This window comes from Cricetulus griseus, chromosome 10 (assembly GCF_003668045.3).
Source record: "Cricetulus griseus strain 17A/GY chromosome 10, alternate assembly CriGri-PICRH-1.0, whole genome shotgun sequence".
Taxonomy (NCBI): Eukaryota; Metazoa; Chordata; class Mammalia; order Rodentia; family Cricetidae; genus Cricetulus; species Cricetulus griseus.
This window is the reverse complement of record NC_048603.1, coordinates 27,802,342-27,817,273: the sequence shown is the minus strand read 5'-3', so window position 1 is coordinate 27,817,273 and position 14,932 is coordinate 27,802,342. Positions and strand designations below refer to the sequence as shown.

Sequence of the window (14,932 nt, the reverse complement as noted above, 5' to 3'; positions counted from 1 at the left end):
AACTTGCTTCCAGAACCATCAGTGTTGGGAGCCTAGGTTGCCCAGCTTTCCCTATTCAGCTCTGTATTTGCAGAAATGGGAAACTGAAACCCAAGAGTGAAGAGTCTTTGCTAGGGGTGGGGCATACAGGCGTTAGACTGAAACAGGAGCTGCTTGGGGACTTCAGTTTTCAAGGGTCTGGGAACAGATATTAGTGTGTGTGTGTGTGTGTGTGTGTGTGTGTGTGTGTCAGGGTGTATGGGGGGCTGAGGCATGACCAGGTCTGCAGTCTCAGGGATGGCGATCAAGCTTGTGATTTTCTGTTTGTCTCTTACCTACTAAGCTACAAGCTGAGTGTGCAGGGAAACAAACCACTCTCCATGCCTCAAGAAGCTCCCAGGATCCAGCTAGGCAAGCATTAGTTAAATTCCACGATGCTAAGTCCAGTAGAGGAATGTGCAGGGGCTTTGAGAGCAGCGTCTTCAGCCCACACTTGAGAAAAGACGTAAGCTTTGTGGCCAGATCCAAATGGGTTTCGGTTACAGCTCGGTCACTTACTTTGTGACTTTGGAGAAATTGCTTAGCCTCTCTGAGCCTTGGTTTTCTCATCTAGGAAAGAGTGAAATAACCTATCTACTGACACCAGAGAATAAAGGGTAAATGCCATACAATCAGCCCAGTGCGGAGCTCAGCAAATGGTGACAGCCATCCTGTCAGCATCAGGGTCTGGCTGGGCAATGCCTTCAGTATCTCTAGGTGCCTGGGAGCTTGGGATACCCACATCTGACACCGTGAAGGGCACCGTGCTGGGTGAAACTGTGGTTGTTGAGCAAATGTAGGTATCACTCTCAGGATGGTTGGCCAATCTAATTAGGGTGGGGCAGACAGAGAGCGAGGTCTGTCAGAGTCCAGTGAGTCACTGTGGGTCCAGGCCAAGCTCGTCTCCCCATGTCCCGTCCCTCTCCCCCACTGTCCCTCTGTCCTCCAGACTTCTCGGGCCCCCTCTGCCTTCTGGATCAGACCCTGCAGCCTGGGCTCTGGGCCTGGGCTCCAGCTCTTTGTCTGCCAGCGAAGGCTTACAGCAGGGAGTGTGGGCCTTGCCCTGGGCCTGAGAAAGAAGTCAGGCGTGCTTGGAATGCTGTTGCAAAAGAGGTTACAAGAGAGGGCTGAAATCAAGCGATGTCGAGAGGTTTTGTTATTTTTGAAAAAATGACTCATTCTGAGAAACCCTGACCGCCTCCCAGAACATCCACCTAGTAAGTGTGACTCTGCTCAGTGCAGAGAGAGAGAGAGAGAGAGAGAGAGAGAGAGAGAGAGAGAGAGAGAGAGAGAGAGAGAGAGAGAGAGTTCACACTGGTGCTGCAGTCACAGGAGGGTGGGGGGAGGGGTGGTTAATGGTGGGAAGGTTGGAAGGGACCATGGCACTCCTGGGTGGGGGTGTGTTTCATTCTTGAGGCTTTTCCTCTAACTCATCCTCTTCAAGACACCACAAACATCTGTTTGGCAGCTACAGGTTTTCTGACTGGAGCTGAGCTTCTGTGTGTGTGTGTGTGTGTCTGAGTGTGTGTGTCTCTGTGTGTGTGTGTGTGTGTGTCTGTGTGTGTGTGTGTGTGTGTGTCTGTGTGTTCCTGTGTGTGCACGCATCTCTGTAAATGTCTGTGTGTGTATATAAATCTGTGTGTGTGTGTGTGTGTGTGTGTTTCTGTGTGTGACTGAGTGTGTATGTCTCTGTGTCTCTGTATGTGTGTGTGTCTGTGTGTGCACACGCATCTCTGTAAATGTCTGTGTGTGTGTGTGTGTGTGTCTGAGTGTGTGTGTCTCTGTATCTGTGAATGTCTGTGTGTTGTATGTTTTGTCTATGTATGTGTGTGTCTGTGCGCGTTTATGTGCGTTGTGTCTATGTATGTGTGTGTTATGTCTATATATGCGAGTGTTCCTATTTCATCTGTGAAGGAAATGGGCTCACAGAAAACTTAAGCTATTTCCTCAAGATGAGCTTTGGAGAGAGAAGAGGAAGGGAGGGAGCCCTGAGTGAGAGGCTCACTCGGCCTGAGACACACTATGCAGGGCTGAGTTCCACGAGGGGCCTCTGAGGGCCTTCATTGTCATGGGACCTTGGGTGGGGGATGGGCTCCAGTTCCACACCTTAGCTATCTATGTGACCTTGGGGACACAGGTTCTATTGCTACACTCGAATTTCCTATCTATAAAAGTGTGGTGAGGTGTGTATAATTGACACAGAGCTTTGAAACTGTAACAGGTATTATTAGAATATCCTGGAAAACTTGTTACAGTTCAGAATATCTTCTCCCCCCATCGCCACACACTCCAGAAGTTCCTATTCAGCAGAAATAGGGAGAAGTCTGGGAACCTGCATTTCTAACCACCATGATTTGTCCAGGGCTCTCACTTTGAGGAGCCCGGACTGGGTGATCTCTAACGTTCTGTGGCTTCTGGGCGCTGAGTCCTGGGTTGGATGCTCAGAGCCCAGATGGAGAGAGGCATCAGACGTGACTTCCACCTTCCGTGTGGAGCAGTGAGGATGTGGGAACAGCCAAGTCAGAGGCTGAGGCCTGTGTGGGCTTTAAGAAGCAGGCACTGGGTGAGCCTGTGGACCTCGCTGACACTGATCCGGAGGATGCTGGAAGGATGGCTTCCAAGTAGAAGGCAATCATGAATCATGAGGTGCTTTGAACATGCCTCCCTCCCCCAGGGGGCGGGGGAGCTCACAAAGTGCTCCTTGTATGAGCTCTGGTGACAATGCTGTTGCTAAGGGACATCTCCCTGGATATGCCCTCCAGAGCCACCAAGGCCAACTCAGTGGGTGGCTGGCTTCCTAGAACAACTGGAGAAGGTGGTCCCTGATAGCCTGCAACCTGGGGCCACACTCATGCATTTAATACTCATACAGAAATCATAGAGAGTATTATATGTGTACAAATACTTGCATGTGCATACAATTTTTATCATGCACAGATTCTCTATTTTCAAAGTCTCCTATGCGCTACTATTTATATGTAGTCCCCAAAAAGAGTCTCAAACCGTTTTCTCAGCCATCCACGGACTTCAGCAGACCAGTGAGATTCGGACTCACACAGCACCCATGCTCCTGGGGGCGTAGAACAAGTCAGTGTTCAGGCCTCTCATGTTAGTTCATACCATCAACACTTTTTTCTGTGGGCCATTTAGCTCCATGCTTTGAACACTGCTTTGTGCTTTCTTTTGGGGGTGAAAGTGCACCCCACAAGTGCTGAGTGCTGTCTGAGGTTCCTAAGCACGAATAAGCTGCATTACACCTTTCAGAGAGTGTGTGTGTTAGATAAACTTCTTCCAGCCCTGTGGAGTCCGTGTTAACACATCGAATCTATTAAATAAGATGCCATTAATAAGAACACATAAAATTGAGATGCATTTGGATGCGTTGATGAAATGCTCTGACTGGAGACCACGGGGAGCCTAGGCCTCTGTTTCCCCTTGGAGCAATGGTTTAATGATTCTCTAATTAAAATATCCATGGTAGTTCTATGGAACATTACCACCATGAAGAATGACTGATCACACTAGTGTTTTAAGATGCACGTCCTTGGAGTCTCATAAATGTGTGGGCATGAATACTGCTAACCTTCTCTGTAAGCCACTACTGAGTGTATCGTTCACTGCTCAGTATAACAAATGCATTGAACAAGATAACTTCCATTTGCAAGAGCGGAGTGAACCCCACAGTCCACGCCATCTTTAGAAGTGTTCTATCCTGTCAGATGGCAGCCTGTCCTCAGCTCAGCCATCTCCTCTGCTGCCTACATTTGAGCAAATGCCCCGAACTGTTTCTTAACCTCCACACAAGCCTGAGCGTACAACACAACACAAAACAAAAGTCTCACAAACTCGGCATAGCTGGATGCCACAGTGTGCTGACGGCAGCGGCGGTGTCACAGGCCGTTTTAAATCGGAGAGGACGGCTAGTCTGTGATGTAGGTGACCCTTTCCTGTGTTTGAGGGGTGAGTCTGGCTTTTGTGGTAGAGGCAGAGATGGTGAGCTCCTTAGCGGCTCTTCGGAGAACATGGGCACTGAGGTGCTGAATGGCTCTGGATGAGGAAGAAGGGATTCGCTGGGCTGAGTGAGCCTTGGCCTCTGCAGGCTGAGGCAGGAGGCAAGCTCCGCTCTTTGTATCCGGGCTCTGCCTAGCCTTCTCCCTGAGGTCATGCCAAGCCTCTCTAGCCTATTCCTGAGAAATGTACCAGGGCCCTGAAAACCCCCTCAGCCTTCATGGACTTAGGAGGGAGAAATGACCTCCCTGGTTGCCATGGTGATGACCTCACAGACCCTAAGAGACTAGCTTCTTTGACCCTGCTTGGGACAGGTGGTGCTGGGGGGTGGGAGTGGCATCTGGGTGCTCTATGGCCTCTGTCAACGAGAACAGATTCCTCCCAGGCCCTGCTTGGTCAGTGGAGCGAGAGGGAGCACTGAGGCTGAAGAAACCAACAGTTGGCAGCCATCCCACACAAACACGCTCTGTCACCATGAATTATTCAAACGCTCTGTGGAAGCTGGACAGGACCTTCCACAGGTTCATTAATAAGAAGCCAACCCTGAGGGTCTTTCTGTGGTGGCCCAGATTCCTGAAAGTTGGGGGTACGTGGAGAAGTGGGCAGGACATTTCCTTTTCCTCGGACCCCCCTGGTTAGAAATTTGCTGTGGCCTTCCCTGCCCTGGGAGCCTTCTAGAGCTGTGTGGTCTCCTGGGGAGGAGGCTCTGAAGGTGGGTTTTTGACATGATCTCAGTGCCCCACAGAGCAGATCAGTTTCTCTATGGATCTTGGTGTCCTCCACCCGAGTGAGCCCTCAGCCTCACATGCCTTCGCTGTTTCAACTCTTTGTTAGCACTGAAGACATTCACACTCTGTGGAGTTCCCACTCCCCGGGGAATGCGAGGGGCGCATGCCTTGTGCTTCCAAGGCTCTGTGACCTGCACCCTGGCTATGCCCTGAGAGACCTTGCATTTCTTCAAGTACGCTGTAAGGATCATGACAATTTGTTCCTTAAAAGCTCTGTAGTTCGACAAGTGAGTGCAACACCAGCCTCACCCAGGCCCGGAGCTCCCGAGTCACGTGACAGAGACCAGCTCTTCATGATCTTTCATACTGTAGATGTCATTTTCACTCTCTCAATTGCTCCTTCGCTAGGAGACTGGCCCACTGCAGTAGAGGGCCCACACCCCCTGGCCTTCTGTCTGGCACTGCCGCCCTGGGTAAGTCTTCCTCCAGAACCTAAGTCTCTCCATTTGTGATGGGATGCCAGTGATGATGCCCAGCTCTCTGCAGAGATCAAGTTGCCACAGACAGAGAGGACACTTGGGAGATGAGTGTGGAGAATACGTCGTACAATACTTTTTTGCCTTATTTTTCTAGAATCCGAGTCTTCTCTGGAGGAATCCGTGTGCTCTCATGGCTTTCCACATTCTACTTAGCTGGACCATCTCTGGCCTGAGCTGCAGCCATGCCTCCTGGGCCTTGCATCTGTTCAATCCTGACTAGTCTGTCGTGTGCGGAGAAGGCGCTCAACACACGAAGAGTAGGCTGCAATGTAACAAACACGCATTTACTGAGTACATGCGTGCCTGGGAGCTGGGCATGGGAGATGGCTGCTACAAGTGCTTCTGAAAAGATTTAGCCCACAAGCAGCCAGAGTGAAGATAACGCAGCCACTGTGCTGTTCATTCCTTAAGGCAATAGCTGCATCTGGCTTTGGGAAACCAGGGAAGCATGGAGCACCGATGTGTCCTTGAAGGGCTGCAAGCAGGTGTGCAACTCGTGACCTGCACAGCTTAGGGAATGGCCTAGCTGGGACAGCAGGGAATAAAGAAAAGGCAGACAGACACACAGATGAAGACACAGGAAAGCTGGGGTCAGGAGGGTCTTGCACGCCAATGGAGATGCACTAGTTATAGGCGGAGCTCATCAGTTCATTTGTCTGAGTTGAGGAGGTGAGTTTGTTGTGTACAACTCAAGAAGGTCACGGGTTTAACTAGTCTCGGTGGGCATTTCTGTAGGGGAGCACTCTCAGGCTGTAAACACCAGGGAGGAGGAAGCCACCATGGGCATTTTCTGCACACACTGTCAACATCCACATGTCACTCCCGTGAGTCTGAGGCATTGGGTCTTGCCGTGGCCATGCTCGCACGTTCACTCGGGACTTTATCGGCTCCTGTGGCATAAAGCATATATGAGCAGACAAGTCCTGCCACGGGGTGACACTGTCCTTCTAGACCTTTTCATTCATCACTGCACCCTGTCCAGTCTCCTGTGCTAACCACATCCACAGGAATGCCTGGAAGCGAGGGCAGCCGTCCATCACGGTCCCCACCAGGCGCCTGGTACCGTGCTCTGCGACTGATGTGAGTTTTTCGCTGCGCTTACCCACCATCCAGAATTACAATGCTCATTGTGCCGACTGTAAAAGGTGTAAAAAGAGAGCGAGCCACCTTTGCACAAGGTCACCAGCTGGAAACAGGACCTGGCTGGCAGAACCTGATGTCTCCCCACACCCACAGTGTTTTGAGGGCAACAGGAGAAGCTGGGTGGGTAGGGAAGGAGCTCATTCACCGCCTCAGGTGTTTTCAGCAGCAACAAGCAAGTGATTTCCCTACATCCTGTCTGCTAGGAGGAGCACAGCTTGGAAGCTGAGCGTGCAGAAACTGGCTTCTTCCTAACTCAGTAGCACCATCTGCAGGCCCAGGAGGAGTGTTGCAAACAGGATCAAAAGCCTGTTCTCTGCCCCCACTGGCCTGGCACCACCGGAAAGGGTTTTTCATCTTAAAATATCACACAGCGAGACAGAGAGACGGACTAGCTCAGAGTTGCAAGGTAGAGATTGCAGAATGGGAGATGCAACCCTCTGGCCCCTCCAGTAACCCCTGTCCAGCCTCCTTTACACCACCTTTCTGCTTTTTCCATCACCTCAGTCTTCTCTTCCTCTTTCTCCTGCCCTCCACTCCACATCTGTTACTGAGTGTTTCATAGGTGTTGGGAATAGTTTTTTTTTCCCTGGGATAATAAGTCTGGGTGGATAAGATTTGCTCTCAAGGGTAACTGTTGAATTGTTGAGTTGACGCCATAACTTCCCAGCGATGGCTGAGATGTATTGATCAAGTGTCACCACATGTCCGGCCCTGCCCGAGGGCTTCATCTCCCTGACTTCTCACACATGAGGAGATCTGGCCTCAGGGTCGCTTTGGAGCATGCTCAGTGTGGCCCAGTAAGTTGTGGAGCTGTGATCCAAACCCAGATCCTTTGTATCTCAGAACCAGAGACGTCACCTTAGATGCTCTACTCAGGAAGTAGGCATATTCTCGTGAAGTTTTGTTCTTTAAAATATTTGCTTATTCAGTGCCCGAGAGAGGTATAGGCCATCGTCTCCAATTTCTTGCTTCTTAATTCTGAGGATTTTTTATTGAGGTTCTGGTTACTGAGCTGGGTACTGGGGGCAGAGAAGGGACTGACTCACATAGATTCATGGCCTTGTAGGTGTCAGTGTCCACAGAGTCAAGTGGCAAACGTGTTTTAGTAGACACGGGCACTCCATAACTCTGGGAAGGATCCAGTCACATTGACAGGTAGAAGCGTCACCTCCTGGTTTGTGCCGAGCATCACGAGTGACTTAGACACAGAGTCCCTTAGAAACATGGAACAAGTTCAAAGAGGCAAGAGATGAAAACACTTATGTCTGTCTCTACAGGGCAGGAGCTGCTACATCTAAGGGCCCCGGGATCCTAACATTATAAAGACTGGTTTCTTGTCCCCTCACAGGAGGGCCATTGTCAACTTTTGAGGAAATGAGTCTCTGTGTTCTGAAATGTAGGGTAGGCCAACGATTTGAGTTTCCATTTCTTCATTAGTTACCAGCTCCAATTTCTTTTAAGTTCACAGGAATCTTGCCTTTGTTCTCCTTTTTTTTTTGGGGGGGGTCAATGTCTGGCTTCCCGTGTGTGTGTGTGTGTGTGTGTGTGTGTGTGTGTGTGTGTGTGTGTGTGTGATTAGTTCCTCAAATCAGAGCTCGCCAGCTTGTAGGTGTCATATCAAAAGGCAGAGCATCAAGTGTGACTTAAGGAATTTCTTTGCCAAAGCTACAGTGACATCTTTAGACCAGAGGGCCCCGTTGCATGTACGTGTCTTACACAAAAGGCAGTGCTACACAGAGAGGTTTTTGAACACCTTTGCCCTCCTTGCCTTTTCCTTAAATATTTTCACTCCCCAAGAACACTGTTTGTTTGCCTTCCCTGTGTATGCCCATGTACACAGATTTTATGTGCTTAATAGAAACAGACTTACCTCAGAGGAAGGCCTTTCTTAAGAGTTCTGCCAGGCCCACAATGGGGTAGGGGAAATCTATCCCTCAAAAATCCAAAATTCTTTTCTCTTTCGAAAATGGGACATCTTGTAAGATCCCATGTTCCCCCGCCTGGAATTGAACAACAGCATAACAAAATTTGTAACAGAAAGGGAGACAATCTGGGGTCCGGCCCCCCACCCCAAAGGCCCAACCAGCTGGTCTCACAGTTAAATTTATGTTAGGGTCCAGCCTTGGCCTTTATATAAATAATAGATGGCCTCAGGCACCTTCTCCTCACCTGTTTGCTCACAATGTCTGGTAAGGACATCCTTCTGTACTACACCCTCTTTGTGCCCCCAGGGGTGGTCCCAGAAGGGGAAGCTGAGGTGACAGATCCCCTGTCTTTACATTATAGAGGGGATGGTGCTTTGAAATTCTAAATATTGGAGCCAGGGTCATCCTAAGCCAGCAGCAGAGCTGGGAGCCAAATTCTTCTGTTTGGCCCTGGGAGAAAGGGCTCATCAGGTGCTCAGTTTCTTATTTACTTAGAGTTCTGTCTCCTTTCTTTGTACACTGTGGGTTTAGTAGGTATTGCTGACCACCAGGAACCATCGACTGAGACAGCCTTGTTTCCGTGGGGATTCTTTAGGGAGTGACTCCAGGTCTTGGGTGCCTCTGGTCCTGCCTCCTTGCTTTGCTGGTCTGGGTTAGGGGTGGTTGCAGCTGTCCTGGGTTGCTCACTGTTTTCAGCTCTCCCTTCCTTCTCATCTTCTACCTGAATTTCCCGTGGTTCCCAATACCCAGAGTGGTTTCTGTTGACTTGGCTGGACTTTGCCTGATGCATTATAACTTTTATTGGTTTTCCCTTATAACAGCCTGCAGTAAAGATGATGATGATAGCGTTGGTGATTTCCATCCCTGCCTTGGTCTATAACCCCACATATTACAAAGCTTTCACTCGGGTTCTGTAATTTGAGTTTCGTAACAGCAGTGTGATGTAAGAAAGGCATTTATCATTAATTCCACTTTAGAGAACGGGAAATGATTTCACTCTGTTCACACAGCTGCTGGGGCTGGAGAGAGCCGGAACCAGATCCTTTGTAGACTTCCCTCACCCGAGTTAACCCTCCGCCTGCCATCACCATCCTGCCCGCCCCATGGGAAAAGGCTCTATGCTGTTGTGTTTCAATGGTGTTTTCCAGGGCACAGGGCACAAACCACAGGTCAAGGGAGACTGAGCTGTTTACTGTTGGGTAATAAATGAGACAATGCTTGGTGGCTTGAAGCAGCACCACTGGGAGCAAATTAAAATATCGGATCAGAAAATATTAATGGAGTATAATTAATAGAATAAAATTCCATTATGTAAAGGTACCACATTTTCCTTATCTCTTCATCTGCTGAGGGACATCCAGGCTGGTTCCAGGTCTACAGTGTGACAATAAACACAGATGTGAAAGTGTCATTGTGGTGTGTTGACTTAAAGCCTTTTGGGTAGATACTCAAGACTCTGGTAGACTGGGTTGCACGACAGTTCCCCTTTTAGTTTCTTGAGCAATCCTTACTTGGTTCCAGAGTGGCTTTACATTTTTAATTGCCCCCCAGCAGTCAATTAGGGCTCCTCCTTTTCCACATCCTGCCAGCGCCTGTTGTCACCTGGTTCCTCAATAATGTCCATTCCAACTGGGGAGACATGAACTCTTTTTTTTTTTTTTTTCGGGGGACATGTTTCAAGACAGGGTTTCTCTGTGTAGCTCTGGTTGTCTTGGAATTCGCTCTGTAGACCAGGCTGGCCTGAAACTCACAGAGATTGGCTTGCCTCTGCCTCCCAAGTGCTGGGATTAAAGGAGTGTGTCATCATAGCCTGGCTTCCAAATTGTCAATTCTGAACCAGCAGATGTTTGAAAAATTATCCTTATATAAAATAAACGGGATACAATGTGTAATTCAGTGCAAACCCTACCATGTTTCTGAGGTAATGAGACACAGTTGCAAAATAATTGTGGTTAAGTAGAGCTGTGCCTAGGGCCAGACCCTTCCCCTACCTAGTAGTGAACTGGAGGAGTATGAGGTCATTGCCACCTGCTGGTGATGGAACTGTGTTAGGACAGACAGGAGCTGTGGCTAAAGTTCAAGCACCCTCAATATGGGGGACCTACTTTAGACCCTCGTGATCTCTACATCCTGGGGTTTGTGCCATTGTGATATTCCCTCTTTTTGATCAACTGAAGGATTTCTGGCTTGTTCCTAATCCACAAAACATGCCAAAGGCCACAGTGTCTTTCAGGTAATTATGCTAAGGTATATTAGACCTTGCCTTATCAGACTCTCTTAAGGGCTGGAAAAAGCTAACAGCCATATTGGGAAATGAAGCCCTAGGAAACGCAGGTGACACCTGAGCAGCAAAGACGGCCTTTAGCAACAGTCAACAAAAAGCCAGGCCCTTCAATGGAATGGTTATAAGAACTGTATTCAGAGAGGGAGGAGTCATGAGCAAAGGGGTCAAGATTAGGCTGGAGAAACCCACAGAAACAGCTGACCTGAACAAGGAGTTGCTCATGGACACCAGACTGACAGCTGGGAAACCAGCATAGGACTGTTCCAGACCTCCTGAACATGGGGGTCAGTTGGGAGGCCTGGGCAATCTACAAGGCCACTGGTAGTGGATCAGTATTTACCCCTAGTACACAAATAAACTTTGGGAGCCCTCTCCTCATAGAGGGATACTCTCACAGCCTAGACACATAGGGGAGGGTCTAGGCCCTGCTCCAAATGATATGACAGACTTTGAAGATCCCTCAAGGAAGGCCTCACCCTCTCTGGGGAGCAAAAAGGGGTTGGGATTGGGGGTATCAGTGGGGGCAGAGGAGGAGGGGAGGGAGAGGGAACTGAGATTGACATGTAAAAGAAACTTGTTTCTAATTTAAATAAATAAAAAAGAACTGTATTCTACCAATAACCTAATGGGCCTGAAAGTCCATTCTCTCCCAGCTGAGTCTCGAGATATTTTGATTATTGCTCAGCAAGACACAAAGCACAGAACCCACTTATATCATACCTGAAAGAGACCCACAGAACCAGGAACACAAATGTGTGTTGTATTAACCCTCCAGGCTTGTGGTTATGTGGTAATGCAGCAACAGAAGAAATCAAACACCCTTACCAGAAGGCACATGGGGACATCTACAGCCACTTGAAGACACGGCAGATTTGACTATACATTTTTGTTTAAAAATTATCTTTGTACGTTACTGATAAACATCTTCTGAAGGATAAAGTCCTTAGGGGCGAGTTGAAGGCTGAGTGGGAACCTGGGAGAGCCCTCTTTGGCTGTGTCTGAAGTGCACAATAGCTATGGGGCTGGCTCAGTTGTCTTCCGTGATGGAGAAGAGTGCGTGAGTAGGAGGGTCAGACCACCAAGGGAGCAAGTCGTGTGTGTGTGTGTGTGTGTGTGTGTGTGTGTGTGTGTGTGTGTGTGTGTCTGTGTGTCTGTGTGTGTGTGTGTGACTGTGTGTGTGTCTGTGTCTGTGTGTCTGTGTCTGTGTGTGTGTGTGTGTCTGTGTCTGTGTGTGTGTGTGTGTGTGTGTGTCTCTCTGTGTGTGTCTCTCTGTGTGTGTGTCTCTGTGTGTGTGTGTGTGTCTGTGTGTGTGTGTGTCTGTGTGTGTGTGTGTGTCTGTGTGTGTGTGTGTGTGTGTCTCTGTGTGTGTGTGTCTGTGTGTCTGTGTGTGTGTGTCTGTGTGTGTGTGTCTGTGTGTGTGTGTGTGTGTGTGTGTGTGTGTCTGTGTGTGTGTGTGTGTGTGTGTCTGTGTGTGTGCTTCACCTCAGATGAGGATGTGTGAGGGTTTCTGAGGACTGTAGGAAAAGAGCCATAGCGTGTCTTGCTCACTCTTTCCTTTAAGTTCATGAGCTGGAAGGTAAAAGGTCAGAGGGCATGGTGGACAGTTGACCCTGAGTCAATCAAAGGTCAGCCCCCTTAACACTGGGGAGCCTAATTGATCTGCTTCTGAGCTCTCAGCTGTGGTTGGTCACATACTCTTGTAGGGCTCAAGTTCCGCCAGTACCTTCATATTGGCAACGGCAGTGTGGTAACTCGACACAGCACTCTGGGCACACCCCCTATCCAGCCATCAAGATAAACATACTTTTTAATTCAGTAATTTAAGAAGTCTAACGTTGAGTCTGTGGGTCACTGGAAGAACACTTGTCTAGCACTCAGAAAGCCTGATTCTCAGCCTCAATGAAACATGGAAAACAAATAATTTTACAAACCTATGCCAAACAAGGATGGAGCAGACCGTGTTAGCATGACTCAGTGATGGTTGCCCATGGTGGCAATCAACAAATTATCAAAAGTTTAAATAGAGACATGATGCAAACTTGTATTTGTTCAAATTGGCCAGTGGGCCTTGCCCTAATTCTGTTTGTCTCTCCAGAGAGACAGCACCCACAATGTTAGGGCCCAGTCAGCCACTGGCAGATGTAGAGCTGAGGAGAAAGTCTGTCATGCCTGGAGCATTATGGGTAACTGGAAGGAAGTTTGAGCTGTGACTGGGGAAAGCTGCAGACAAGTGAACTGGCAGTTGGTTTGTTCTGAGAGCTTTCCACACACGTGTCAACATCTATGTGATTCGGTAATATTTAACTTATCTGAGTGTCTAACACACAAAAGCTGTTTTATCGAAGTCCTTGTTTGGGTTGCATTTTTCAGAAAGAAGACCCTGAGCAGGGATGTAAGAGTTAATTGGGAGGTGACCTTAGGAAGTCCCAGGAAGGAGTTGAGGAGCCATGTCGAGGGTGTATAATGCTGTGGGCTCCTGGGACTTAATTATACTGAACGGTCATGGTGAGATAGATAATAGAGGTGTTATCTCAGAATCACCCTACCTGGTGGCGAGAGGACTTGGGATCTTCCTGCTCGTTCTTGTCCTTCTTTAGTCAAGTGTCACTATCGGAAACATTGTTTCCCTGGCCTTCCCTGAGAGAAGCCCACATGCTTTCTAGTGACAAACACCGCAACTAAAGAGATAGAGGGGCTTGGGGTAAGAAGATAGAGGTGTGAAGTACTCACCAAACTTGCAGGTGACACATGGAATGGGCAGTTGGGATGAAGGCCAGATATTGATGTCTGAGGGGAGTTACAGTCTGTGGCAGGAGATGAAATTGGGGGGGGGGTCATTTAGGGATCATAAAACTGTAACAATATTAGAACAAAGATGCTGTGTGTTATCTTGCCTTTGGCTTGTCTAACACTGCCTTCAGTGGGTGGGCCTTGAACCACTGATTGCCAGGCAGTAGTGACAAGACCATGCAGGTACAAGGGAGAGGCCTAGAGGGACCCTCAAAGCCCCCATAAGACGGACCCATTTCTGCGATTCTGAAGCTCCCTGCCCTGCCAAGTGTCTTTTGGTCCAAGCCTGATAAAGCATCTCTTTTTCAAACATGGTAGGTAATTGAGATTGTCATGAATTAGAGTGTTTGGTCTTTACGTTTCCTGTATGTTCCTTTCCAGTGGTTTTAATTTTTTTCATATACAGGAACCTAAGGCATGCCGAGAGCCCACCACGTGGTTATCTAACACCAAATGGTCAGCCCTGAGAACATGCATACAAGTAACATTACACAGACTGCGCAGGTTGTATTTAGAAATATATGTATTTATACATATAATATACAAAAATAGAATGTGTATGTCATTGCTTTGTGAATTTGAAATTTGAATTAGAAATTGAACGTGAATTTGAAATAGAACAAGAGGTGCACACAGGAGGGTTTGGACGGAGGAAAGGGAACATGATGTAATTTCATTATAATCTCAAAAATATAAATATTATTAAAAAACAAACAATAAGAATGAACGGCCTTGGCCTGGATGAGAGCGAACTGGTAAAATATGAAAATTTGCATCCAACTCCTTGCTATTTGTCCTGTGAAGAGATGAGATTATGGGTGGATCACTGTTCAAACATGGATCACTTGCTTAATCAGTGCTGCTGGATATTGATGGCTGACACACCTGTTGGTGATGCTACGCCTCATGTGTGATTGTTACATGCTATGCATGTGGCCTGCCTGAAGTCCTTGAATGCTCACAACAGCTCCATGAAAGAGGCGTTCCACGCATCTGCAGTTAACTCACGTGGGACTAGTCTCTAGCCCTTTGTGTCTCAGGAATAGTTATGTCCCAGGACATAACTGTGATTTATAGCCAGCCATATCATTCAAGCTGAGAAATGTTCTACAAGGTGGCCGCTAAGACTGTGTGCACGTTCTGGAATGCTTTGAGTCTATGTGTGCCCGGGAGTCAGCTGGTTAGGGTTGTCCACTGAGTCTTCGGTTGCCTGGGAGTCAGCTGGTTAGGGTTGTCCACTGAGTCTTCGGTTTGACAGCCACGAGAAGGCTGTCAATACGTGCTCTTGGGTAGGTCACACGCCAGATCTGTGAGTGTGCAGGGAAGAGTCTATGTGTGCTGAGAGTCTGTGGAGTCCCTGTGGATCACCCTGTCCCCCAGCTCTCTGAACATGACCCAGACTTCCCAGGAACAGCCACCTGCTGTGTCACAGGAAGCCCTGGATGATGGTGTCCTGCCATTCTGGTGATTGATCTCGTTATTTTGGGTCCCACCCGC

At 48.4% G+C, this 14,932-nt stretch overlaps 1 long non-coding RNA gene across 1 annotated transcript in view; it reads left to right on the top strand.

The window, feature by feature from the left end:
• The window catches only part of LOC118239368, a 14,876-nt gene extending 328 nt beyond the window's left edge, over window positions 1-14,548 (top strand). Inside the window, exons 1-3 of the long non-coding RNA XR_004771309.1 lie at window positions 1-1,235; window positions 13,567-13,749; window positions 13,842-14,548. The exon at window positions 1-1,235 is cut by the window's left edge and continues 328 nt beyond it. This is a non-coding gene — a long non-coding RNA (uncharacterized LOC118239368). The remainder of the gene's footprint in view (window positions 1,236-13,566; window positions 13,750-13,841) is intronic.
• Window positions 14,549-14,932: the final 384 nt, after the last annotated feature.